The 27898-nt window shown below is 45.3% G+C and overlaps 1 pseudogene; it reads right to left on the reverse strand.

The window, feature by feature from the left end:
- Nucleotides 1–2014: 2014 nt before the first annotated feature.
- On the reverse strand, nucleotides 2015–27768 carry LOC129811240 (trafficking protein particle complex subunit 12-like; annotated as a pseudogene).
- Between the last annotated feature and the right edge of the window lie 130 nt (nucleotides 27769–27898).

Consider the following 27898-nt stretch of genomic DNA (forward strand, 5'->3'; position numbering starts at 1 on the left):
GGATAAACTACCCAACTATGAGGACAAGGTATAGCATAGAGTGAAAAAAACGAATTTCAGTCTCCTCACATGACAATTAATGTTTTGTTACATTATTTATAATGAGGGATACCTGGAGGAAATCGGACCTCTGAACTGAAAATAGATGGCCCTCCCTTCAGTAAAATATAGTTTTACCTGACCCTCCCCGAATGCTTGAAAAAACAACAAGTGACCCTCCCCTATACCCAATATAATGAACCAAAGTGGATAGCATATTACATGCCTACCACTTCCCCTCACTCCTAGACAGACCAGAGCCTTCAGATACGCAGTTTCATAATCTGTTCTTCATTTTATAAGCATTAGCCTACATGGCAAAGTAGCCAGAAGGTTGTGGATTCACATTCCACCGTGGACAAGGGTAGAGGTGAAAAGATCTCCATTATATTGAAAGCACTGCATGAATCTATCATCTTATTTGCTGTCCTAGAAAAAATTGTTACAGTTCATATAAGGAAATCAGTCAATTTAAATAAATCCATTAGGCCCTAATCTATGGATTTTACATGACTGGACGGGGGCGCAACCTTAGGCCCACCTACTGGGGAGCCAGGCCAAGCTAATCAGAATGAGTTTTCTCCCAAAAAAGGGCATAATAACAGACAGAAATACTAAATTTCATCAGCTGTCCGGGTGGCTGGTCTCAGACGATCCCGCAGGTGAAGAAGCCAGATATGGATGTCCTGAGCTGGCGTGGTTACACGTGTTTGCGGTTGTGAGGCCGGTTAGACGTACTGCCAAATTCTCTAAAACAGCGTTGGCGGCAGCTTCTGGTAGAGAAATTAACATTCAATTCTCTGTCAACCGCTCTGGTGGACATTCCTGCAGTCAGCATGCCAATTGCACACTCCCTTAAAACTTGAGACATCTGTGGCATTGTGTTGTGTGACAAAACTGCACATTTTAGAGTGGCCTTTTATTGTCCCCAACACAAAGTGCACCTGTGTAATGATCATGCTGTTTAATTATCTTCTTGATATGCAATTCTATTTTCAATCATTCAGTTGATTGTCTATTAATGAACATCTCATTAGCTAGTCTGTCACTTTTCACCAACAGTATCCACATACCACATTTCAATTGTATTTCCAGATTCCTGCAATTTGTTGTTTGCCATTTCTCCACATGATGCACTTATTTTATTTTTGCACGATGGTCAGTTTATTTGGATAAACAATATTCATTTAAACATGTAAACAAACAGTGATACAGAGATCATTAGAATAATTCAATTAAATCATTTTATACAATAATAATTTTTACAAGTTATACATTTCCCTACTTATAATATGTAGTTTTAAATTATTACATATCTATTTTACATTCCTTTTGTTTTGTGGAGAGGGGTGTATCCTGAGCCAAATCAAACGTTTGTCAAAAAATTGAAAAGTTACAGAAGACCTGTGGTTGATTTTACAGGACGAAGTCACAGATCTGGGGGGGGAAGTAACATGATTTCAGGTTGATGATGTACTCCGGTCTTAATCACACAGGAATGTGACACGTCTCCCTCGTCTAAAAACATTGTACTGAATGTCAGTGGAGGCTGCTGAGGGGAGGACGGCTCATAATAATGTCTGGAATGAATTCAATGGAATGGTATCAAACACATCAACGACGTGGTTTCCATGTGGATGATACCTTTCCATTGACTCCATTCCAGACATCATTATGAGCCGTCCTCCCCTCAGCAGCCCCCACTTCTGTATATATTCACATACATATGCTATCAGAGTCACACAATCATTTCATTTGCATCACTACTACTATAACGTGGGAAGTGGATTTGCACTGAAGGGACAGTTTGCGTTCCTGCTCTGGAGTTCAGGCAGGGTAATGGCCATGTTGTTTAGTGGAGTCTTATGAAACTCAAGACTAGGACACTATCCTCCTGATGGCCCACTGTGCTGGCAATTGTTTGGTTCCAATCTTAATAGTGACCTACAAGGGTCCCATACCTCCCTGGTTCCCTCTACACCAGTTTGAGGCACTGTGTGTTGAAGCAGTCTCCCTCTCGGGAGGCCACTGACTCCAGCAGGGCCTGTTTCTTCTGGGTGGAGCGGGACGACTCCAGCTCGTACATGGTGGTGAGGTTGAAGAGGACGCTCCAGCTCGGGACAACTCCAGCTTGTACATGGTGGTGAGGTTGAAGAGGATGCTCTCCTGGAGGTACAGGACAGAGTCCTGCTGCACCAGGCCCTCCAGCTGGCTCAGGGACTCCTTCAGACGGCCCAGGTACAACAGGCACACCGCCACGTTGTTATTCACCTATAGGAGAGAGGAGAGAGGGAAGTTATCAACCTGCAGGGAGAGAAAGGGGCAGAAGTGGTATTACTCTACTGAAAGAGGGAGAAAGGCATTGTAAATCTGAGAGGGGAGAATGCAGAAATTAGTTAATTGCACTTAGAGAGGGGAGAGTGAAGAGTCATTTGCCTGAGGGAGAAGGGCTCTGCAGAGAGGAGAGATAAGAAAGATGTTATTTGTCAAGGGAGAGAGGGGAGAAGACACGGTTATTGCCTTAGGAGAAGAGAGGGATGCTGTTTTCTTGCCTGAGGAGAGAGGGGATATGCCATACAGCCAAGGGGAGAGATCGGTCTCAAACTAGAGTGCATTCATGTACAGTCTCTAAGAATGTACGACTTCTGATGTATCCTAGAAAATGTATGAGTAAGTTAATCAAGTATAGGTGTCATAAACTGTTGGAGATTGCGTGATCGCCTACCACAGGGTTTTTGGGGTTGACCTTCAGGACCTCTGTAAAGGAGGAGAGTGCCTCTGAGTAGTTGTTCTGACTGAGATAGACGAAGGACCTGAAACCCATACACAAGTCAGCTGGGTTACTTCAGTGATTCTGTGTGAAGATGTGACAATCGGCCATGTGACAGGAATTAACAGAAATGTCAATCAACAGTGTGAATGGCACTGTTGTGTCTCCTAGCAAAGCATCACAAAGTGGCAAATACACAAGTGTGACCCCCTGTTCCAACTCACATACTAGAATTGTGAGAGAAGTCTGACAGAATTACAGATACATTCATCTCAGACGTAATTATTTCCACTCATTCGTACCTGTTCATCAAAACACGTGTGTCAGTAGGTCCAGTTCCCTTCTCCAGAGAGGCTTTCTCCACATCTGGGAAATACTGCTGTTTTAATGTCTCCAATCTGGTCCAAAATAATAATTCAAACAAAAACACATTGGCATTATGTTGAGGAACCAAAAACACATTGGCATTATGTTGAGGAACCAAAAACACATTGGCATTATGTTGAGGAACCAAAAACACATTGGCATTATGTTGAGGAACCAAAAACACATTGGCATTATGTTGAGGAACCAAAAACACATTATGTTGAGGAACCAAAAACACATTGGCATTATGTTGAGGAACCAAAAACACATTGGCATTATGTTGAGGAACCAAAAACACATTGGCATTATGTTGAGGAACCAAAAACACATTGGCATAATGTTGAGGAACCAAAAACACATTGGCATTATGTTGAGGAACCAAAAACACATTGGTATTATGTTGAGGAACCAAAAACACATTGGTATTATGTTGAGGAACCAAAAACACATTGGCATTATGTTGAGGAACCAAAAACACATTGGCATTATGTTGAGGAACCAAAAACACATTATGTTGAGGAACCAAAAACACATTGGCATTATGTTGAGGAACCAAAAACACATTGGCATTATGTTGAGGAACCAAAAACACATTGGCATTATGTTGAGGAACCAAAAACACATTATGTTGAGGAACCAAAAACATATTGGCATTATGTTGAGGAACCAAAAACACATTATGTTGAGGAACCAAAAACACATTGGCATTATGTTGAGGAAAAGTAGTTGTAGTTCAAATAGAGGCGTGTTCACCTGCAGGAATATGCGTCCTATCCCACTCAGCAGCTGCACTCTGCTGGGGCTCGTACTGGATGATGGAGTGATATGTCTCTACAGCTAGAACATAGTCCTGGAGAGAGAAAGACAAGAGGGGGGAGAGAGACGAGTGAGAGGGGTAGAGAGGGTGAGAAAGACAAGAGAGAGGGAGGAGAGAGTGAGAGGGGGGAGAGAGAAAGAAAGACGAGAGAGGTGGAGGGAGAGGGAAAGACGAGAGGGGGGGGGGGAAGATGAGAGAGGGGGGAGAAGAGAAAGACAAGAGAGGTGGAGGGAGAGAGAAAGACAAGAGAGAGGGGGGGAGAGAGAGCGAGAGAGAATAAAATCAGGTGTATTGACCATTAGCAGGGCAAGGTGTCCCTGGTCACAGTGTGCCCCAGCCATGGCTGTTCTTTACCACACATCAAATCGCTCACATGCTGACTGAACTGCTGAGCACGGTTGCTATGTAGCTGGGGATAGGAGAGAGGTCGGGCGGTGAGTTGGTGCAGTGTGTGTCTGTGTGTACATAAATATCACCAGCTGATGGCACCGTAGCTCTTTCAATTGTCCCCCAGACAGAACACACTCTCCCTCTTTCCCTTGCTTACTCCATTTCTCTCACTAACAAAGAATCCAGCCAGGGTGATCCTACGGGATACTTCTGGGAAGCCTGTGGTCTGCCATCGTACATCTACAGACCAACACAAACAACACTTACACACAACAATCACTAACAAGCAACATCATTAGACAGGATTCTCTAGTGCTGTATAAAGTATAGAAGTCAATTAAACATGATGAATGCAGTCTTCATCAAAGGATGATACAGAACCTGTCAAAATGATCATGTCTCCTGTGCCTGGCGGACACGGTGTGGTCCTCGACGGGTAGTGTTCTGCCTCTATCAATTACTGTAAAACTCCAGTCCATGGTAGTCAGATCATCAAGCAGAAGTATTCAGTTTCTTCATTGGACTCTGAGGGTGATGATACTACTGAAGGTGTTTTCAACTGGCAGGACAGATACACAGTGGCTTGGAGCAGGACATGCTCTAGCTAGCATCCGCCTGGCTATTCCACTGTCCGAATGTGTCTAGACAGAGAGCAGGACTGGGGGAAAGGTAGAATGAAGAGAACTGATCCAGACACACGTACCTGACAAGACATCTCCAAACACACCCACTCACTGCACCAAAACAATGCTGCTAAAACCTAATAACCCTTATTAGCCATTGTGTGTGTCCGTGTCTCTCGCTGGTCGTCATCCATTCTTCTAATTGCTCCGCTAGCTTCCTGACAGCCCTGGGCGGGCATGTGTGTAAATCTGTGACTGTGGGCATGTAGGAATGTGTCTAACTATGTCGATGAATGTGTGTGTTAAAGCATGTACATACACACAGGGGACTATGGTAGTTCTGTGCAGCTCTCCTTACACAGAGTGTTAGTCCCTCCCCTTCACACACACACACACACCACACACACCTTCATCATGAGCAGACAGTTAGCCATGGAGTACATGACCCGACTCAGACGAGACCTCCACAGCTGAAGAGATTCTGCAACACACAAGAGGACAAATTGGTTTAAATTTCAGTCATTTCTGACTAATTTACCCAGGTAGCTTTCGGGACAATTAATTCATTAATTCGATATTCCGCTGTACAAAAATACAGTTGACCATAACACACCCCAAATGCATGGGAGTGCAAATATAGCACCCCCTCCCTTTTCTCTCCAGCTACCCCTCCCCTCATCACACTAGTATTCCTATCACCTTCCAAGCCATCAATTCATTACCCGAGAGAAGGAATTATAGAGGGAGAGAAGGCACTGTGACACCCTCTCTCACTGTCTCTCTCCTCAGGCTAATTGTATAGGCTGTCACTGGGCTTATTTGCACTCATCTGCAGTGGGTGTGTATTCATGTGTGAATGGGCCTGATTGTGCTTGGTGTGTACAGTATGTGTATAGTGAACCTGTGTGGGTTCAGTTTACTGAGACAATCACTCAGTGGGGGTCTATTGAGATGTTCCAAGTCTTTGTTGAGACAGTGAGAGAGGGAGAGATAGAGAGAGGGAGAGAGAGACACACAGTGGGAGAGAGACAGTGGGAGAAAGAGAGAGAGACAGACAATGGGAGAGAGAGACACACAGCCAGTGGGAGAGAGAGACATACATTGGGAGAGAGAGAGACATACAGTGGGAGAGAAAGAGAGAGACATACAGTGGGAGAGAGAGACAGACAGACAGACAGTGGGAGAGAGAGAGACATACAGTGGGAGAGAGAGACAGACAGACAGACAGTGGGAGAGAGAGAGAGACAGTGGGAGAGAGAGAGAGACAGTGGGAGAGACAGTGGGAGAGGGAGAGAGAGACAGACAGACAAGAGGGAGAGAGACAGAGAGACAGTGGGAGAGACAGACAGACAGACAGTGGAAGAGGGAGAGAGAGACAGTGGGAGAGAGAGACAGAGACACAGACAGACGGTGGAAGAGGGAGAGAGCGAGAGACAGTGGGAGAGAGAGAGAGACAGTGGGAGAGAGAGAGAGACAGTGGGAGAGGGAGAGAGACAGACAGTGGGAGAGAAAGAGACAGGCAGTGAGAGAGGGAGAGAGACAGACAGTGGGAGAGGGAGAGAGAGACAGTGGGAGAGAGAGAGACAGACAGACAGACAGTGGAAGAGGGAGGGAGAGACAGTGGGAGAGGGAGAGAGAGACAGTGGGAGAGAGAGACAGAGACACAGACAGACGGTGGAAGAGGGAGAGAGCGAGAGACAGTGGGAGAGAGAGAGAGACAGTGGGAGAGAGAGAGACAGTGGGAGAGAGAGAGACAGTGGGAGAGAATGAGACAGACAGTGAGAGAGGGAGAGAGACAGACAGTGGGAGAGAGAGAGACAGTGGGAGAGAGACAGACAGTGGGAGAGAGACAGACAGTGGGAGAGGGACAGACAGTGGGAGAGAGAGAGACAGTGGGAGAGAGAGAGAGACAGTGGGAGAGAGAGAGACAGAGGGAGAGAGAGAGACAGTGGGAGAGAGACAGACAGTGGGAGAGAGACAGACAGTAGGAGAGAGACAGACAGTGGGAGAGAGACAGACAGTGGGAGAGAAAGAGACAGAGTGAGAGAGGGAGAGAGACAGACAGTGGGAGAGAAAGAGACAGACAGTGAGAGAGGGAGAGAGACAGACAGTGGGAGAGAGAGAGACAGACAGACAGACGAAGAGGGAGGGAGAGACAGTGGGAGAGGGAGAGAGAGACAGTGGGAGAGAGAGACAGAGACACAGACAGACGGTGGAAGAGGGAGAGAGCGAGAGACAGTGGGAGAGAGAGAGAGAGACAGTGGGAGAGAGAGAGAGACAGTGGGAGAGAGAGAGACAGTGGGAGAGAGAGAGACAGTGGGAGAGGGAGAGAGAAAGACAGTGGGAGAGGGAGAGAGACAGACAGTGAGAGAGGGAGAGAGACAGACAGTGGGAGAGGGAGAGAGACAGACAGTGGGAGAGAAAGAGACAGACAGTGAGAGAGAAAGAGACAGACAGTGAGAGAGGGAGAGAGACAGTGTGAGAGGGAGAGAGAGACAGACAGACACAGACAGGTAGTGGAAGAGGGAGAGAGAGACAGTGGAAGAGGGAGAGGGAGACAGTTGGAGAGGGAGAGAGAGACAGTGGGAGAGAGAGAGACAGTGGGAGAGAGAGAGAGAGAGACACAGAGAGACAGAGAGACAGTGGAAGAGGGAGAGCGCGAGAGAGAGACAGTGGGAGAGGGAGAGAGACAGTGGGAGAGACAGTGGGAGAGGGAGAGAGAGACAGTGGGAGAGAGAGAGACAGACAGACAGTGGAAGAGGGAGGGAGAGGGAGAGACAGTGGGAGAGGGAGAGCGAGACAGTGGGAGAGAGAGACAGAGACACAGACAGACAGTGGAAGAGGGAGAGAGCGAGAGACAGTGGGAGAGGGAGAGAGACAGTGGGAGAGGGAGAGAGCGAGAGAGAGACAGTGGGAGAGGGAGAGAGAGACAGACAGACAGACTATGTGGGAGAGGGAGAGAGAGACAGACAGACAGTGGGAGAGGGAGACAGTGGGAGAGAAAGACAGACAGACAGTGGGAGCGGGAGAGAGCGAGAGAGAGACAGTGGGAGAGAGAGCGAGAGAGAGACAGTGGGAGAGGGAGAGAGAGACAGACAGACACAGACAGACAGTGGTAGAGGGAGACAGTGGGAGAGAGAGACAGACAGACAGTGGGAGAGGGAGAGAGAGACAGTGGGAGAGGGAGACAGACAGACAGTGGGAGAGGGAGAGAGTGGGAGAGGGATAGAGTGAGAGAGAGACAGTGGGAGAGGGAGACAGATAGACACAGACAGACAGCTGCAACTATCAGATCAAGAGGAGAGACTAGTAAACATACTGCACACACAGAGCCTGAGCTCAGTCATCTGTTTATCCAATTATTGAAGTGTTGATCAACGTAACCAAGGTTTTATATATTGATTTATTTTCTCAATCTTCTAACCTTGTTTATGAATAAGTTCCTAAAAAAGACATTATTTTGCCAAACGGGCTTGACAGAAAATTTGTGGCTTTACCACCAAAAGTCGTTGCATAGGTTTTTAAACCTTAATGGTTGTTTTGTGACCTTGTTAAAAGCTAGAGGAAAGGAATGACTGATGTGAATAACACTGTGTCTGATAATGAAGGTCCGATATGCCTGTACTGTACCTTGTCTGTTCTGCTGGGGAGGTAGATCATACTGCTGTCCCCAGACAAGCCCTGCTCTAGGTCATCCACAATCTATCAGTTGAGACAGGGAGTTGGAAAGTTTTAAACAGGGGACACACACATAGCAAGGTAGTCATTAACACATCACTACCTTATTCGAAGAAAAAAGTGATGAGGACACAAGAGAAAGTTGGTGTGTGTATGTATGCGTGTATGTGTACACGTTTTACTATAATTGTGAATGCCAGAAGTCCTCACAAGAATAGTAAACCAACTAAAATTCAGAGAAGTGAGGACATTTTGTCAGTCCTCACTTATAAAAGCCTATTTTAGGGTTAGAAGTTTGAGGTTAGGATTTTGAATGGGAATCTATTGTTGGTCCCCAAAATGTCCTCACAAGTATAGGAAGACATAGATGTGTGTGCTCACAGTCTGACAGACAGTCCTGATGCTGTGTAGTCTGTCCAGAGACTCCTGTGGTTTCCCCAGGTACTGAGGCAGCTCTGCATGCAGCGCCTGCATCGAGAACGGAACCATGGAGCCTGAGAGAGGAGGGAGCGGTTTCACGCGTCATTCACATACACCCACAGATGAAACGTAAGGATGGCATTGCGAAATGCTTGCTGCAAATCAGGAAGCCTTCTCTCTCCCTCTATCTAGCTATCCAACACTCTCTCTCTTCCTCTATCTTTCTTCCTCTCACCTCTCCCCTGAGGAAGGAAGGCCCTACCCAGAGGTGAGCAGTCAGACATGTGCCCAAACTCAGAGTCTGATCTAGGACTCTGATATCAGACACACATTCAGGTGGCTACAGAGCATCCTCTCTCTGTCTGTCTCTGTGTACAGCTTCTCTGGTAATCAGCAGCACCCCTGAAAACCCCCATGACTCCTCTCTCTACAGCTCTGCAGTGACACACGGTGACATCAGAGAGAACAGCCATGTTCTCCAGTACAAAGAGTCAGGAGTTAACCTGGATTCATCCTGACAAGTTAAAGACACACGCAATCATTTATCCACAACCTATGACTGGTGGATGAGGATCTTGAAAATAATAGCCTTACATTTAAAAAAAAAAGTTTTTCCTCTCACTTTGTAAACAGATTATCAGCCGATTCTGTTTTCCCACAGTATATCCTGGTTGTTTGAGAGGAGATGCTTGGTGCCCACTAAGGTTCCTTCTAAGAGTGAGATCATGGATAATAGATATTGGATGGGGGCAGCAGTCCTTCAGATCTGAAACTTTGACGCCAGGCAGGAAGCAGTTGCCAGCATCTGGAGGCACCTACGGCAGCCCAAAGCATTTCATATTGAGGAATGGAAATTCAATCTGCTCTCCCCTTGGACTGCTGTTTGGTGTAGCTTCACATGTTCACCTCAGTTCTCTCTCTGTGTGTGTGTGTGTGTCCATGGCCATGACTCTATAGCGATTGCCTCAACTACAGTAACCTCTGTAAAGGGCTGTAAAGACTAAAGCAATGGCACTACATCAGAGAGCTGTTCAAGCAGAGTTAAACGGGAAAAACAACAACACCAGTGGCACTGAAGTGTTGTCTTTGGTTGTTAGCAGGGTTGGGGTATTTTAATGGTTTAATCTGTGTCAGAGCCACTGGTTTGTTTACTATTTGAAGTATACACCGAGTGTACACAACATCATGAACATTATCCTCTTCCATGACATAGACTGACCTGGTGAATCCAGGTGAAAGCTATGATCCCTTATTGGTGTCATTCAGGTTAAAGAAGGGTATTTAATGGGCAAGACAAAAGATGTAAGTGCCTTTGAACGGGGTATGGTAGTAGGTGGCAGCCGCACTGGTTTTTGTCAAATCACATTGTATTGGTCACATACACATATTTAGCAGATGTTATTGCGGGTGTAGCAAAATGCTTATTTCCCATGTGTATCAATAACGTTCCACCACCCAAAGGACATCCGGCCAACTTGACACAACTGTGGAACGCTTTCAACACCTTGTACGGTCCATGTCCGACGAATTGAGTCTGTTCTGAGGGCAAAAGGGGGGTGTAACTCAATATTAGGAAGATGTTCTTAATGTTTTGTACACTCGGTGTGTGTACCTCTCCTCCCAGGATATACAGTATGCCAGTATTCAGAGTATAGATCAGGTTGGTCCAGGTTTCCAAACGGCTCCAGTTCCATCTCAGCCTTCTGGAACAGACTCCAGCTTGGTGAGCAGAGCCAGGCGAACAAACCACAGCTGCAACAACACACACATAACCAACTTTACATATGTGTGCGTGCCCGATACGGTCGTCCTCTGTGTGTGTGTCTTAGCCTGCCTCAGCCCTCCTGTCGGAGTGTGTGTGGTGTGTGTGTGTGTAAGCCCACTCTTGTCATCCGGAGTCTAATTTGTGCAGGCAGCTCCTGGCTTCCACCCCCACCCCCATCCTCTCCTCTAACACACACAGACACACGTGCTGTGCCACACACACACCCCCTGCCACACACACAGCCAGACAGGAGAGTATGTTAGACTTGCCTCTATTGCTGACACTGTACTGACACGTAGCTACATTAGGCCTGTCCCCGATAAAATACAATCAAGAGTCCTCTGTTCTTTCGACCAATCATTTTTAAAAACAGCTATTTCTCACTGAAAAGTTCTGTTACCGAAATCGCTCATTTGTTTAGGAAAAACATTCCCTATTCCCTCAACCCTGCTCTCTTTACGTGACACATGTATGCATAGCATGCACGTGACCAATAGGGCCTGACCTATAGAATAGCATATAATTACATCAATAAATTGGTTATAACAAACTCTGAACACCTAAACGGCAAAATAGATGCAGAGGACGGGACAAACTCGAAACGGGGGAATATTTAGGCTACTGGATGCTCATGAGGTAAAGGGGAAGTTAGACGTGTGGAAAAATCCTGGAGATAAATAAGGTAAGGAAGTAAGGAACAAGTGCTGTGTGCATATTATGTGTGCCAAACAGGTGCTGTTAGATGACAATATCATTTTTCTGACCGTTTGAAACATTATAAACAACACTAAATAAAGTAGAAGTGTACCAGAAAGTCTGTTGTAAAGTTTTTTTGTCAAGCCTTTATTACAGGAAATACTAAAAACGGCCTCAGTAAGTTACAGTATTAAGACTTAACAGGAGGTGCTCTTAGGCCTACAGCTCAATGGTGGTTATACAAGGCTGTTATAGTACGCCTACTAATGATAATGACATTACCTATTATTATAAAGATGATCATAATAATAAAAACAACAATAAGATGAGATCAAGAAAAAGGAGAATTATTATTATTATAAATATAATTTTTTCTGACAATTTAGAACAGAGTAAACAACACTAAATCAATTATAAATAATACCAGAGGCTGAAACGAGAAAGAAAAGTAGAAACCCTTTATTACAGCAAAGCAAAGATTAAAAACAGACGAATTTGTGAAATTGTTTACTTGACATGTCATTGCGTGAGGCTTGGTGTTCACGGAATCAGTAGGCTATTAAACAAACAACAGAAGCAGGAGCTGTCTTATTTCTGTAGATATATATATGGATGATTTATAAAGCCAGGCACATTTAATAGTAGCCGCACACAAGCCTAAGATCACCATGCGCAATGCCAAGTGTAGGCTAGAGTGATTTAAAGCTCGCCGCCATTGGACTCTGAAGCAGTGGAAACGTGTTCTCTGGAGTGATAAATCACACTTCACCATCTGGCAGTCTGACGGACGAATCTGGGTCTGGCAAATGCCAGTAGAACGCTACCTGCCCGAATGCATAGTGCCAACTGTAAAGTTTGGTGGAGGAGGAATAATGGTCTGGGGCTGTTTTTCATGTTTCGGGCTAGGCCCCTTAGTTCCAGTGAATGGAAATCTTAACGCTATAACACACAATGGCAACAGTTTGGGGAAAGCCCTTTCCTGTTTCAGCATGACAATGCCCCCATGCACAAAGCAAAGTCCATACAGAAATGGTTTATCAAGATCAATGTGGAAACACTTGACTGGCCTGCACAGAGCCCTGACCTCAACTCCATCAAACACCTTTGGGATGAATTGGAACGCCGACTGAAAGCCAGGCCTAATCACCCAACATCAGTGCCCAACATCACTAATTCGCTTGTGGTTGAATTGAAGCAAGTACATATGTAAAACAGAAACATGACCACACACAAAAACACTGTCACACAGACATATGCACCAGTACCACACTTCTATTGCAACACAGAAACCTAGACAGACAGAACAGACAAACACACAGGTACCTGTAGTGAGTCAGTGGTGTGGCTGGAGGGCTGGCCAGCCTTGCCGTAGCCCTGACCATGAGCTGTCAGCAGTCTGCCGGTCAGGTCCACTGCGGCGCGCCAGTTCTTAGTGCTCTACAGGTGCACAGGAGGGGGACACAGCTGTTTCAACAAAACCACCAGACAAGGTGAGAGGACAGACACGGACACTGGACACAATGACCCCCAAAATGAACCAACCCCTGGCTGGCGAAAAACAGTTAAAAAGGACATCTTATATTTCTATATTTTATTTGTGATGGTAGAGTGGTGGTGCTGGTGAAGGTCAGCCAAAGGTCGGGGAAACACTGAGTAAGGTACAATGTGAGGGGACACACACATTAAAGCAACAGATGTCTCCGCAGGAGGGGGTAGGTACAGTACAGAGGACGGGGGGGTGGGGGGGTAAGAGGGTGTGTACATCCGAGCCTCCCCATCAGTAAGCATGACAAGGTCAGCCTGGATATTGGGTTTTAACTGCACGGCAAAGTGCCATTCATCACAGCCAGCCACCTAATTAGGCATCAGAGAATTACACACTAGAGAAAGAGAGAGAAAGACAGCCAGCCTCGATACCACAGCTGAACAGCCCACCCCAGATCCTGACCACAGCCCTCCCTCCACACAACAGCAGAACAGACAAATGAAGAACCACCAACCCAGCAGACCCTACCCCCTCCTAGCATCCCCCATGAAAATCCTTTCACACCCACTGAGGGCACACAAAAGCCACAGATTGTCCTTAAGGGCTCCAATGGGAAATAGATAGAAGAAAACACCCAGTGGCTAAACTCTGGTGCCCAAACACCCAGCACGCCCTAAACTTGCTATCTAAGGACCAACTAGGGTCCCCCAGCCACATTCACACAGGCACAAACTATGTTAGAGCACAGCAGGAAAGGGGTTGCCACAGCACACAAGGAGTGATTGAAACATGTTCTTCTACGTTCCCCGCCCTGCTACCACGAAAATACGTTCATTCTGCTACCATACAGCAGGTATACGCAAGCATTTCCCGTGACTGTGCCTCAAAACCTAACGTCTGCCTGCTCCACCACTCCACCCTGGACTTGAAGAGCCTTTATGACCAGGTCCACCTCTACAAAGCAGCAGTCCCTTCGGGGTCGAAACCCTGGGTGTCGACCCCGCCCTGTGCAACTGGGTACTGGACTTCCTGACGGGCCGCCCCCAAGTGGTGAGGGTAGGTAACAACATCTCCACCCCGCTGATCCTCAACACTGGGGCCCCACAAGGGTGCGTTCTGAGCCCTCTCCTGTACTCTCTGTTCACCCACGACTGCGTGGCCATGCACGCCTCCAACTCAATCATCAAGTTTGCAGACGACACTATAGTGGTAGGCTTGATTACCAACAACGACGAGACGGCCTACAGGGAGGAGGTGAGGGCCCTCGGAATGTGGTGTCAGGAAAATAACCTCACACTCAACGTCAACAAAACAAAGGAGATGATCGTAGACTTCAGGAAACAGCAGAGGGAGCACCCCCCTATCCACATCGACAGGACAGTAGTGGAGAGGGTAGTAAGTTAAGTTCCTTGGCGTACACATCACGGACAAACTGAATTAGTCCACCCACACAGACAGCGTGGTGAAGAAGGCGCAGCAGCGCCTCTTCAACATCAGGAGGCTGAAGAAATTTGGCTTGTCACCAAAAGCACTCACAAACTTCTACAGATGCACAATCGAGATCATCCTGTCGGGCTGTATCACCGCCTGGTACGGCAACTGCTCCGCCCACAACCGTAAGGCTCTCCAGAGGGTAGTGAGGTCTACACAACGCATCACCGGGGGCAAACTACCATCACCGGGGGCAAACAAATAATTGATGTAAAAAATGTATCACTAGCCACTTTAAACAATGACACTTTTATATGTTTTAATACCCTACATTACTCATCTCATACGTATATACTGTACTCGATACCATCTACTGCATCTTGCCTATGCCGTTCTGTACCATCACTCATTCATTTATCTTTATGTACATATTCTTTATCCCTTTACACTTGTGCGTATAAGGTAGTTGTTGTGAGATTGTTAGGTTAGATTACTCATTGGTTAGCATTTCGCTACACTCGCATTAACATCTGGTAACCATGTGTATGTGACAAATAACATTTGATTTGAAGACATTGCCTTCAACCGCAGCCCCAGCACCTCACACAGGCGCAATGGTCACCCCCCCCCCCCCCAGACCTGCGAGCCCCTCCCCCCCAGACCTGCACCTAGAGGACCCACGCCGAGAGGACCTACATCTAGACCACAGCACCACCAGGCACATCCAGAACACAGCACCACCAAGGACATCCACCCCCACACCCCAACCAGTTAACACCCTCCCAAACTAACCATGGCCACAAACCAAATAGGTCCCCCCAGATCAGCCCTGTGCCCCTCCTGCCCCCACATGACAATCACACATAGACCCAGGCCTTGAGCAGAGCAACAGGCACAACCCCCACTCCTACACCCACCCAAGCCCCATCCTGAGACCTAAGAGGCATGTATCAGATACTCAGCATGCTCTGCTCACAAATATTGGTCCAAGCCTAAACCACACAAATAAGAACACTGGACACTATGGACCACAAAGCTTTACTATCTCATCCTAGAATATACAAGGTCTTAGGTCATATACTTTTGGTCTAAAGAGCAGGAATCCAGACACATGTCATCCTGCAAGAAACATGGTAAAGAGGAGACGGACCCACAGGTTGCCCTCTAAGTTACAGAGAGCTGGTCTCCCATCTACCAAACTACAAGGTGTTAGACAGGGAGGAGACTCAAATGGTATGCTGATTTGGTATAGATCAGACTTAACCCACTCCATTAAATTAATGAAAACAGGAACATTGTACATATGGCTAGAAATGAATAAGGAAATTATCTCAACAGAGAAAAATGTCCTCCTGTGTGCTATTTATATCCCTCCACTAGAATCCCCATACGTTAATGATGACAGCTTCTCCATCCTAGAGTGAGAGGGCAAAAATGTCCAGGCCCAGTGACATGTACCAGTCTGCGGTGACCTAAACGCCAGAACTGGACAAGAACCCAACATTCTCAGCACACAGGGAACACCTACCTGCAGGTGACAGCATTCCCTCCCAATACGCCCCCCCCTAGACACAATACAACCAACAAAAACGGGTCACAACTCCTGCAGCTCTCTCACATGTTGGGTATGTACATAGTCCATGGTAGGCTTTGAGGGGACTCCTACTCTAGGTACACCTATAGCTCATCCCTTGGCAGTAGTAGGCCTTAATGGAGACTACTTTATTACTGACCTCAACCCAGTTTCTCATAGCGTTCAGTCAGCCCACTGACACCCCTATCAGATCACAGCCTAATTGAACAGAGCAAGTCACAATCATGAGGCATCAAAGCCGAACAAACCACATCCTATTAAGAAACGCTTTAGATGTAAGGAAAGTAGTGTAGAAACCTAACAAAAAACTATTGGGCAACAACAAATATATACATACATACACACACAGACAGACACATACACTAAGAAAAAAGAAGGAACAGCACATCAGATATCAGCTCAATGTAATTGAAGAATCCATAGAATCTAACCACTTCTGGGAAAATTGGAACACACTAAACAAACAACAACGCGAAGAGCTACCTATCCAAAAAGGATAAACCACTTCTCAAAATCTTTTCGGCTCTATAAAAAAAACATACAGTGCATTTGGAAAGTATTCAGACCCCTTCCCTGTTTCCACATTGTTACATTACAGCCGTATTCCAAAACGAATTAAATTAGATTTTTTCCCTCAATCTACACACAATACCCCAAAATGACAAAGCAAAAAAAGTTGACATTTTTGAAAATATATTAAAAAGAAAAAAAAATACCTTATTTAAATACAGTACCAGTCAAAGGTTTGGACACACCTACTCATTCAAGGGCTTTTCTTTATTTTTTACTATTTTTTACATTATAAAATAATAGAAGCCATCAAAACTATGAAGTATCACATATGGAATAATGTAGTAACCAAAAAAAGTGTTAAAAAAAAATCTAAATATATTTTACATTTGACATTCTTCAAAGTAGCCACCCTTTGCCTTGATGAAAGCTTTGCACAATCGTGGCATTCTCTTAACCAGCTTCATGAGGTAGTCACCTGGAATGCATTTCAATTAACAGGTGTCCCTTGTTAAAAGTTAATTTGTGGAATTTCTTTCCTTCTTAATGCATTTGAGCCAATCAGTTGTGTTGTGACAAGGTATGGGTGGTATACAGAAGATAGCCCTATTTGGTGAAAGACCAAGTCCATATTATGGCAAGAACAACTCAAATAAACAAAGAGAAACGACAGTCCATAATTACTTTAAGACATGAAGGTCAGTCAATCCGAAATATGCAGTCACAAAAACTAAGCGCTATGATGAAACTGGCTCTCATGAGGACCACCACAGGAAATTAAGACCCAGAGTTACCTCTGCTGCAGAGGATAAGTTAATAAATTCATGAGAATTAACTGCACCTCAGATTTCAGCCCAAATAAATGCTTCACAGAGTTCAAGTAACAGACATCAACATCAACTGTTCAGAGGAGACTGCGTTAATAAGGTCTCCGTGGTCAAATTGCTGCAAAGAAACCACTACTAAAGGACACAAATAATAAAAATGTGTCCTTTGGTCTGGAGTCCAAATTTTAGATTTTTGGTTCCAACCGCCGTGTCTTTGTGATGACCTCCGCATGAGTGATTCCCACCGTGAAGCATGGAGGAGGAGGTGTGATGGTGTGTGGGTGCTTTGCTGGTGACACTGATTTATTTAGAATTTAAGGCACACTTAACCAGCATGGCTACCACAGCATTCTGCAGCAGTACGCCATCCCATCTGGTTTGGGCTTAGTGGGAGTGTCATTTGTTTTTCAACAGGACAATGACCAAATACACCTCCAGGCTGTGTAAGGACTATTTGACCAAGAAGGAGAGTGATGGAGTGCTGCATCAGATTATCTGGCCTCCACAATCATCCGACCTCAATCCAACTGAGATGGTTTGGGATGAGTTGGACTGCAGAATGAAGGAAAAGCAGCCTACAAGTGCTCAGCATATGTGGGATCTCCTTCAAGAATGTTGTCAAGAGTGTGCAAAGCTGTCATCAACGAAAATAGTGGCTACTTTGAAGAATCTCAAATCAAAAATATATTTTGATTTGCTTAACACTATTTTGGTTACTACATAATTGCACATGTGTTATTTCATAGTTTTGATGTCTTCACTAATATTCTATAATGTAGAAAATAGTAAAAATAATGAGTAGGTGTTTCCAAACTTTTGACTGGTACTGTATGTACAGAGTCAGTGAGCATAGCCTTGCCATTGAGAGATGCCACTGTCGGAAGACCTGGCTCTCAAGAGAAGAGGCTATGTGCACACTGGCCACAAAATGAGGTGGAAACTGAGCAGCACTTCCTAACCTCCTGCCAAACGTATGACCATATTAGAGACACATATTTCCCTCAGATTACACTGACCCACAAAGAATTCCATTTTTTTTCTTCGGTTTAGATAAACTCCCATATCTATTTGGTGAAATAGCAGTGTGCATCACAGCAGCAAGATTTGTGACCTGTTGCCACAAGAAAAGGGCAACCAGTGAAGAACAAACACCATTGTAAATACAACCCATATTTATGATTATTTATTTTCCCCTTTGTACTTTAACTATTGGCACATCGTTACAACACTGTATAAAACTATAATAGGACATTTGAAATGTCTCTATTCGTTTGGAACGTTTGTGAGTGTAATGTTTACTGTTAATTTTGTATTGTTTATTATGTATTTCACTTGCTTTGGCAATGTAAACATATGTTTCCCATGAAAATAAAGCCCTTTGAATTGAATAGAGAGAGGGAGAGACCAGTCACAATAGACAGTTTCCTTCCTATACTGGAGCAGAGGTGGTCCATCATAAGAGATTTCACTGGGACACTAACCAGGTTTCCATCTAACCTTTTTATGCCAGTAAAGTACATGTCAGATAAAACATGTCATGACAGGCCTGATGGAAACAGAACTTTTGTTGGTAAACTTTCCAAATGTTGACAAAACACGGTAGAAAAAGGTTGGATGTTTTTCTTTTGGTAACATTTACTATGTGAGAAATGTTGGTGGAAAGGCTTTCATGCGCAAATATTGATATAATAACCATTATATCAAAGTAACATTAAAGTCACACGATGACATGTGTGGTACTCCCACTACGACTCGTCAGGAAAGCAAGCAGTTTATTAGGCTACAGATGAAATAAATGATGAACTTCACAGGGTAGTGAATGTGCAAGGTGATGAGCTTGATGCTCCTTTTCAATAAATATCCAGTTGCTTATTCTGGTGACATGATCATCAATGTTTGGCTGCCATCTGACAAATGAAAATAATTTTGTCCAGAATAACATCATCATATAGGCTATACCCTCACTGTATCTGTGAGCTGCTGGCTGGAGCGCACGTGCCAATACCAGAGTGGGCACACATGCTATATGATGCAACATTTCGCTATATAAGGCAAAACAATGTGCGAAAACCATCAGTAGAGTTGAAAATGCAACGGAAACCCATTTAACTTGTCTTTTTTATTCTGTACATGGGAATTTAACCGCAAAAGCTATTTTTATGTGCTCTACGTCATTAAGCACAGCCTTTTGTCTGCTACAAGTACAATGGATGGAAATACATCTTTGGTGGGAAAATGTGCTTATTGTTCTAAGGCAGATTTTAGAATAATTCCTTCAAAATCTGTTGCCAATTGGATGGAAACGTAGCTAGTGAAAGACATCCTTTCTCTCAGTCCCCCCAGTCTCTTCCTCCCTTGCTCTCCCTCACGTACACACTCCCTCTCCCCCTCACCCCCTTGCCAGGGGTGCCTCTAAATCTTCATTAGGGGGTGAAATGAAGCCGAAAACGAGAGGCAGGGAGACGGCCAGAAGCAGCTGCAGCCACTGAGACAGAACCCACAGCCCTCACAACAGCAACCCTTTCTCACCCCCTCCCTGCATTTGGCTCTGGCACTCACTGGGGATAGGCTCTATGATGTCTATGATGTACTGTACATACGCTCACACCACCCTTAGGATATCCACCATAGAGCCCAATGTAGTGGCAGCAAATCAGAAGTAGTGCCATCCCTGGTCAGCGAGGCTTCCAGCCAGGCTTACTGTGTGTGCTCATGACCTAACATGATGTCCTGTCACCCCACCTATGCACACCCAAACACTAGTAATGGGAAGAAAAAAAATCTAAACAGTTACCTATCACAATATTATAATCGATATTTTGACTCCAGGTATTGATCAGAAAAAATGTCATAAAATAAAAAGTAGCGTTAGCTAGAGTTAGTCGGCTGTACCTACGCCCAAACAATTGTTCTTCCTATAGCTTGTTCTCCATTGTATTTTTAAATGGTGTGCCCACATGTTTTCAGCACTTTTATTTCCATGACTGATCAAAACAAATGTTCTCGTGCTCTGTCTAGTCTCTCTGCAGCAGACATACACAGAGTATATTAAACATAAGGAACACCTTCCTAATATTGAGCATAGCCTACAGTAGATTTACGATTTTATTAGTTCTAAACAAAATAACTTTTTTGGGTTCTCAATGATGTTTTGATTCTTGCTTGGACAGTCGCTAATATATATTTGGTTGTGATATTTGTAAAAAATATTTTTTTATGGAGCAGTTGTTAGCTAGAATGCTAACGCTCATTGATATAGGCTGTAGCAATAGCTAGCCAAAGAGACAATTTACTGGTTGAAGTGTTTTTTGATTTGCGATGACGACACAAACATAGTAAACAGGACATTCATACGAGGCTTAAAATCCAATTATAATCCAAAAGTAGTGTGAAACGCACTCATAAGCAACATGTTAATAGAGGCTTTTTTTGCTAGCGTTCTATAAGAGTGGCGCAGTGGTCTAAGGCACTGCATCTCAGTGCTAGAGGCGTCACTACACCCAGACACCCTGGTTCAAATCCAGGCTGTATCACAACCGACCGTGATTGGGAGTCCCATAGGGCAGCACTAAATTGGCCCAGCGTTGTCCGGGTTTGGCCAGTGTAGGCCGTCATTGTAAATAAGAATTTGTTCTTAACTGAGTTGCCTGGTTAAAGTTTACATTTTAAAAAAAGATACAAAAAATAACAACTCCCTCTTGTTCTGCCACCAACTTGCACGCATCGCCCTCGTGCGGCAATGTTTGCAAACACAGAAAGGGGTCTATGGGCTGTAGTAGTAAAGGCCAAATTACATATTTTATCCACAAAAAATGCATACCTAAAGGGGTCCTAAAATTCTAAATCAAATAGCTAAATGTTCCATAGTATGACAATCATAAAACAAATCCATGTTAGCTTAGACCTCCCCCAACAGCTTAGACTTTTGGAGGTTAACAATTTACACCAATAAGAGATCATAGCTTTCTTAATGTTTTGTATACACAGTGCATAGTGAGCAATATGTTTGAAAGATCATATCACAATATCGCAATAGGCCTACATATCGTATCAGCATCTAAGTATCTTGATAATATCCTATCGTGAAGTCCCTGGCAATTCCCAGCCCTAGAAAACACCCAACAACATGAATAATAGAATGGTGTATCCCAAGTGTGAGTAATTTCAATTAGAAGAGGTGGGAGAGAGAACAGTAGTGATAATGCCAGGATTGATCATTTAGCTCCACTCATAATAATCTGCAATAAGAGGTACTCGGATCCCCCCCAAATCAAATGAGAATGAGATAAAATACAGATTATATTGGCTGAAATTGAATGAGGAAATGCCGATGAACACAATGTGTATTGAGCAGGGCCACAGTGCAGGGCTAAATTAACACTCCCTCGTCTCTCACACTGGAGAAGGAAGTGGATTAGCCGTGCATAGTGTTTGCACACAGACACCAGCCAGGGAATCAACTTAATTTTAGCTCATCCCTTTTAATTCACCTATACTAAAAGGTTCTACAGAAGCCCTTAAGAGCATAGACATGTGCATGCACACAAACACACAGCTGGGGGAGAGATAACTAAGAGGTTGACAAGTCAGCTATTGTCAGATCATACACTGTGTGACAAGCCACAGTTCTGAGGGGTAACAGTGAGTGATTCCATAGGAGAGCAGTTGAAACCAAGCAGGCCTTGGGCAGCCAGCCACCAGGGAGCTCCATCCCAACTCCATAGGAGAAGAGCTCAATAGAATGCCACTGGATTCCCTACTCATACAAACACAGAGAAGGCTGGATTATCAATTAGCAGCATTGTGGGTTTAAAAGGGGTGAGCATTTCTAATTGTGTTGAAGATCACAAGTTCAGAGATTTTCTTTTGGTGAAGTAAAAATGCCCCGAAACAAAGCTGGCTGCACGCCCACTGCCAGGGCTCTCGCGAGGTGCCAGCCTCCAGCCAAACACAGTAGAAAGGCTTCTCGCCCTATTGCGGGCCCTGTTCTGCATAACATACTAAGTTCCAGTGACACTTCAATTTAGCCACAGCATTTTGAATGAATACTGAGGGGAGAGAAGTAAGGAAGTCAGAATGAACAATACACTAGCATCTAGGTGTGGAACTTGGTTAACTTGTCTTTGATGGTTTGATGAAGGGCTGGAGTCCTTGTATTAGCGGCCCTGAGAGAGCCAGACTTGGGCTTTGCCTCAAGGCCAGAGGATGGACTGGTGGCTGACTGTTCCTAAAGACCACAGTAGTTTCTATTTGAAGGCATCCAGACATCTAGAGCCCTGGGACAATAGAATGAAACAGAAAATATGTGAAGTAACTATCTTAGGGCTTGCATAGAAACGATGTATTACGCTATAATGGCTGTCTGGGAGAGTTCCAAACGATTCTCCTTTGGGTGACATCAGTCATTCACTGATAGACAGACAAACCGCTGACTTAGCACAGCCAAGTCTCAGTGCTGTAAAGGATTGTTGAGGTAATGACAATTCTCTGGCTGTACACCTCCAGGTAGCTATAACGCAGATCAATGTGGTTACATAGGGGAGGGAGCATCAAGGCTGAGGCTGACCCAGCCAAGGTGGGAGTAACACCGTACCCAAACTGGCCGTGCGCAAATAGATTTTGTCCCCCCACACCAAACGCGATCACAACACGCAGGTTGAAATATCAAAACAAACTCTGAACCAATTATATTAATTTGGGGACAGGTCGAAAATCATTAAACATTTATGTCAATTTAGCTAGCTAGCTTGCAGTTGTTAGCTAATTTGTCCTATTTAGCTAGCTTGCTGTTGCTAGCTAATATGTCCTGGGATATAAACGTTTAGTTATTTTATCTGAAATGCGCAAGGTCCTCTACTCCGACAATTAATCCACACATAAAACTGTCAACCGAATCGTTTCTAGTCATCTCTCCTCCTTCCAGGCTTTTTCTTCTTTGGACTTTATATGGCGATTGGCATCTAACTTTCATAGTTACCACAATGACCGACCAAACTCAGTTAATCTTTCAATCACCCACGTGGGTATAACCAATGAGGAGATGGCATGTGGGTATCTGTTCTATAAACCAATGAGGAGATGGGAGAGGCAGGACTTTCACCACGTTCAGCGTCACAAATAGAATTGACTTCTATTTTAGCCCTTAGTAACACAGACGCTCGTTGGCACGCGCGAGCAGTGTGGGTGCAATTAAATAACATGTATGTTTACATTTACTTTGCGACGCGAGCGGTGTGGTCAGCATGTAATGTGGGATGATGTTGATCATACCTCCCCTGGCCCCCGCCCTGTCCTCCACTGGACATTTGGCCCCAGCACACAGGCCCAGACACCAGCACACTGGTAGGAGAGAGAGTTCATTGGCCGCAGAGGAAGAGAGGGAGAGGGATGGCGGGAGAAAGGGAAGGAGAGAGGTGGCTAATCAAAGTGACAGATTAGCCAGCCCTGGGCCCTGCTGAGAGAGAGGGGACGCCGACTAGCCACAGGGAGAAATATAGGCCCTTGGCCAGAATCACTATGGAGAGGGATTCGGGAGAGGGGGAGACAGGTCACCAGAGGGAGGGAAGGTGACAGACAGAAGCCATGGATAATGCTGTGCAAGAGCGGGCAGTGGCCAGCAGACATTGGCCACAAGAGACGGAGGAGAGACAGGTCACACACACAAGCCTCCAAGGAAATGAGGGTGGGGTGAGAGGGAGGGAGGCCTTGAGCCCTGCTGAGCAAGAGGGGAAATGCTGACTCAGGGGAGAGGACAGACGGGTCACTAGCCCTGAAAGGAAGAAAAGAGAGAGGGGTAGAAGGAGAGAGAGAACCTGAGGGACAGAGGACAGACGGATCACTAGCCCTGAAAGGAAGAAAAGAGAGAGGGGTAGAAGGAAGAGACACAATGAACTTGAGGGACAGAGGACAGCTAATCCAGCAGAGACAAAGAGGACCTCTCCACAACATTCTACAGGGTTGGGGTCAGTTCCATTTAAAGTGACAGTGTGTAGCTATGACATTTGGACTCAGTTACTGTATGTAAAGTTGGTGCTAATAAGATGTTAGTTGAGCTCTACCACATGTGAATAATGTTCACTCAGTGGTGCATATCACTACTGCCACTGTCTGTGGATCAGCAGGGGATTGAATGATGGAGATAGAGGAGAGAGAGAACACAGCATCTGTTCTCAAAACCTCACTCTTACCACAGAGGCTACTTCCTCCTCTTTATCCCTCGCTTAAATCTTCTTCCCTCCCTTCTCTCTTCAATCCCCATCTCTTCTGTCATACTCCCTCTATCTTTCCTCTCCCCTTTCTTCTTCCCTTCCCTCATCTCTGTGCTCCTCCCTCTGTGTGAGCCAGCGTTTGTGTGTTCTCAGAGGGAGTGTGGAGGCAGTGGCAGTGGGTGCAGTCACACTCTGGCACTGCAGCATGAGTCACTGCCAGCTCCCAGCAGCCCCAAGAATCAGGGGGGAGAAGTGTACACACACACGCACATCTCACTAGTCAGTACAACCCCAGGGTACACACAGCTCTGTACAACCACACACACACACACACACACACACACACACACACACACACACACACACACACACACACACACACACACACACACACACACACACACACACACACACACACACACACACACCTTGCCAACATTTACTGAGCGAATCGAGAAAGAGACTACCCGGTTGTCTCAAATTTGGTGCAATCAATCACATGTATTGATCAGTGTAAGGTTGACTGGCTGAGTCAGTCTGGAGCTGTGAGGAACAAAGCCCACTGACATTTCAACAGACCTGCCTGACTCACTCTACTTCTCTTTTTATTTTTCTCCTTCACTCCCTCTTTACACTGGGGGGCCACCCACACTGGCTGGTGTGCATCGGTAGAGTCAATGACGCACACACACCAGGTGGTATTTTCAGCCTTCGGTCAAGTGGTCTACTCTGTGAGAGGGTGTGTATGTGTGCATCCTGGCAGACTGCAGTCCAGCACCAGATGTGTGTGTTTGTGTAAGTAGAGACCAGAAGGCCTTGAAATATGTACACAGCTCCCATGCATTATACATCGGCACAGCAGGAGAGAACTCAGAGCCTGGAGGATCTCCTCCCTCCCTTCTATTCTCTCTCCATCTCTCTGCCGGCTGCTATGGTGCATACTTTTTAAATACCAAGTGCAGGTCAGGGTCGTTTGCGGGTCAGCAGCTAAGATGGAGGAAGGAGGATAGGGTGATGGGGAGGAGTGGTCGCTATTCAGACTAATCTTCATGCTATATGTAGGGGTAGGGGAGAGAGGTGAGCCAGAGAAATGATAGGGTATTTTATGGAGCTGTGCTATTAACAACACCATTCTATGAGGAAGGTGTGGCATACTCCAGGTAGTCATCACATAATATCAAGGGTATCTATCTGCTGCATGCACACTACCCAAAAGCAGAAAACATAGCCATTTACACGGTCTTCTATCACTGAATAAGTAGAAGTACAGCGATCTAAAGGTGAAAGAGGTATATGGTGGAACTACCGTGGAATTGCCCATGAGTAAGCCAAGCCGGCATGAAAATAAGTTGTTTCTAACAAGGCACTACATGTAGATGTATAAAATCCCTGTTTGCACCAACATTAACATGCACGCACATTGACTCACAATTAGTTGTTTGACGCCCAGGAAGGATTGTTCAACAGAGTTGGCTATAAGGACACGTCTCTTCATAGTTGCCTGCTCCCCCATGAGACGCATCATCAGGTCCTTCACAGCGTTCCCCTGAAACACACACACAGTCACACAGGTAGGCGAGTAGGTCGCAAAAAATGTTGAGGTATAGGTCTACAAAAAAGCAAATTATCCACTTCATTGTACAACAAGACTAGATATAGCTGTTGCGGGTATGTCATGGCTGCCTGCGGCTATGGAACCCTGACCTGTTCACCGGACGTGCTACCTGTCCCAGACCCGCTGTTTTCAACTCTCTAGAGACAGCAGGAGCGGTAGAGACACTCTCAATGATCGGCTATGAAAAGCCAACTGACATTTACTCCTGAGGTTCTGACTTGTTGCACCCTCGACAACTACTGTGACTACTATTATTGGACCATGCTGGTCATTTACGAACATTTGAACATCTTGGCCATGTTCTGTTATAATCTCCACCCGGCACAGCCAGAAGAGGACTGGCCACCCCTCATAGCCTGGTTCCTCTCTAGGTTTCGGCCTTTCTAGGAGTTTTTCCTAGCCACCATGCTTCTACACCAGCATTGCTTGCTGTTTGGGGTTTTAGGCTGGGTTTCTGTACAGCACTTTGAGATATCAGCTGATATAAGAAGGGCTATATAAATACATTTGATTTGATTTATTGCTGGCCTCCAGGGGTGCTGCCTCATGCTTAGGGGTGCCTGGGCTGGGGGTGCTGTCCTCTGGGGTTACAGCGGAGATGGTGACAAAATCCTGCTCTTCAGTAGTTAGCTCTGGTTTCACATCATCCACTGTTTCCTCAGGGCTAGAGGCTACTGGATTTGTCTGTATCATCGCAGCCTCTATCTTGATCTCAGTAGTCTCTTGTCCAATCAGATCATCCACTTTCTCCTCCTTCTTCTCTTTCTCCACTGAGGTCTCTTTAACCACTGCTGCTGCTGGCTCCTCCTCTCTCTCCTCAAATTGCTCCAGCAGGTTGTCCATGGGAACGATATGGTCCTCCTCACTGTTGTTGGTGGAGTCAGAGATCATGACACTCTCCATCATCTGGTCGTTGAGCTTGTCCATCAGGCTCTCTGAGGGTGTGCTGTGGCTGTCCTCTTGGGGAGTGATGAAGGACTCGCACCCCAGGTCAATGCTCTCCTCCTGGAACAGGACATCAGAGGAGGGCGAGAGGGTGGGGACTGGCTCTGGAGGGATACGGTCTTCACTCAGGCTGGGTTCAACCTCCACTGCCCCTGTGATGTCCAGGGTGACTGGCCTCTGTGCAGGAGTCTCGTTGCTATCCATATTTTCCCTGAGAATAATAGTATGGAGGAATCATAAATCAGGTTACCTAAAAATATGATTTATTGTAAGTACTGTGTCATGTTCTTTACAATGAAATGTATCATACGGGCTTAGATGTATAGATATACAATGATTCATTCAATTTCTATGGCTAGTAGATTGTTGTGCTTTTTGGGTAATGATGGCTAGCTAAAGTTAGCGTGCTAAACTACAGGTGCTTCAAATGGCAAAAAAAGACATAACTATTTTTATAAATATATTCATACAAATCACTTGCTTACATAAATAACATGTAGCGATGCATCAGCCTCTCCTATTAAGCTGTAAACAAAAACAAGGCGCTTTAGATTACCTTTGCTAAGGAATGATGACGGCTACTGAGCTACGGCAATAGTGCGCCTGCGTGAATCTTCCAGGAAGTTAAATGTACAATGTCCAATAGGAATCAAATTTCCTACGTATCTGTCGAATTGGTATTCTTAAATATTTTACGCATTTTAAACCGTAAACATCT

The sequence above is a fragment of the Salvelinus fontinalis genome, chromosome 15 (genome assembly GCF_029448725.1).
Source record: "Salvelinus fontinalis isolate EN_2023a chromosome 15, ASM2944872v1, whole genome shotgun sequence".
Lineage (NCBI taxonomy): Eukaryota > Metazoa > Chordata > Actinopteri > Salmoniformes > Salmonidae > Salvelinus > Salvelinus fontinalis.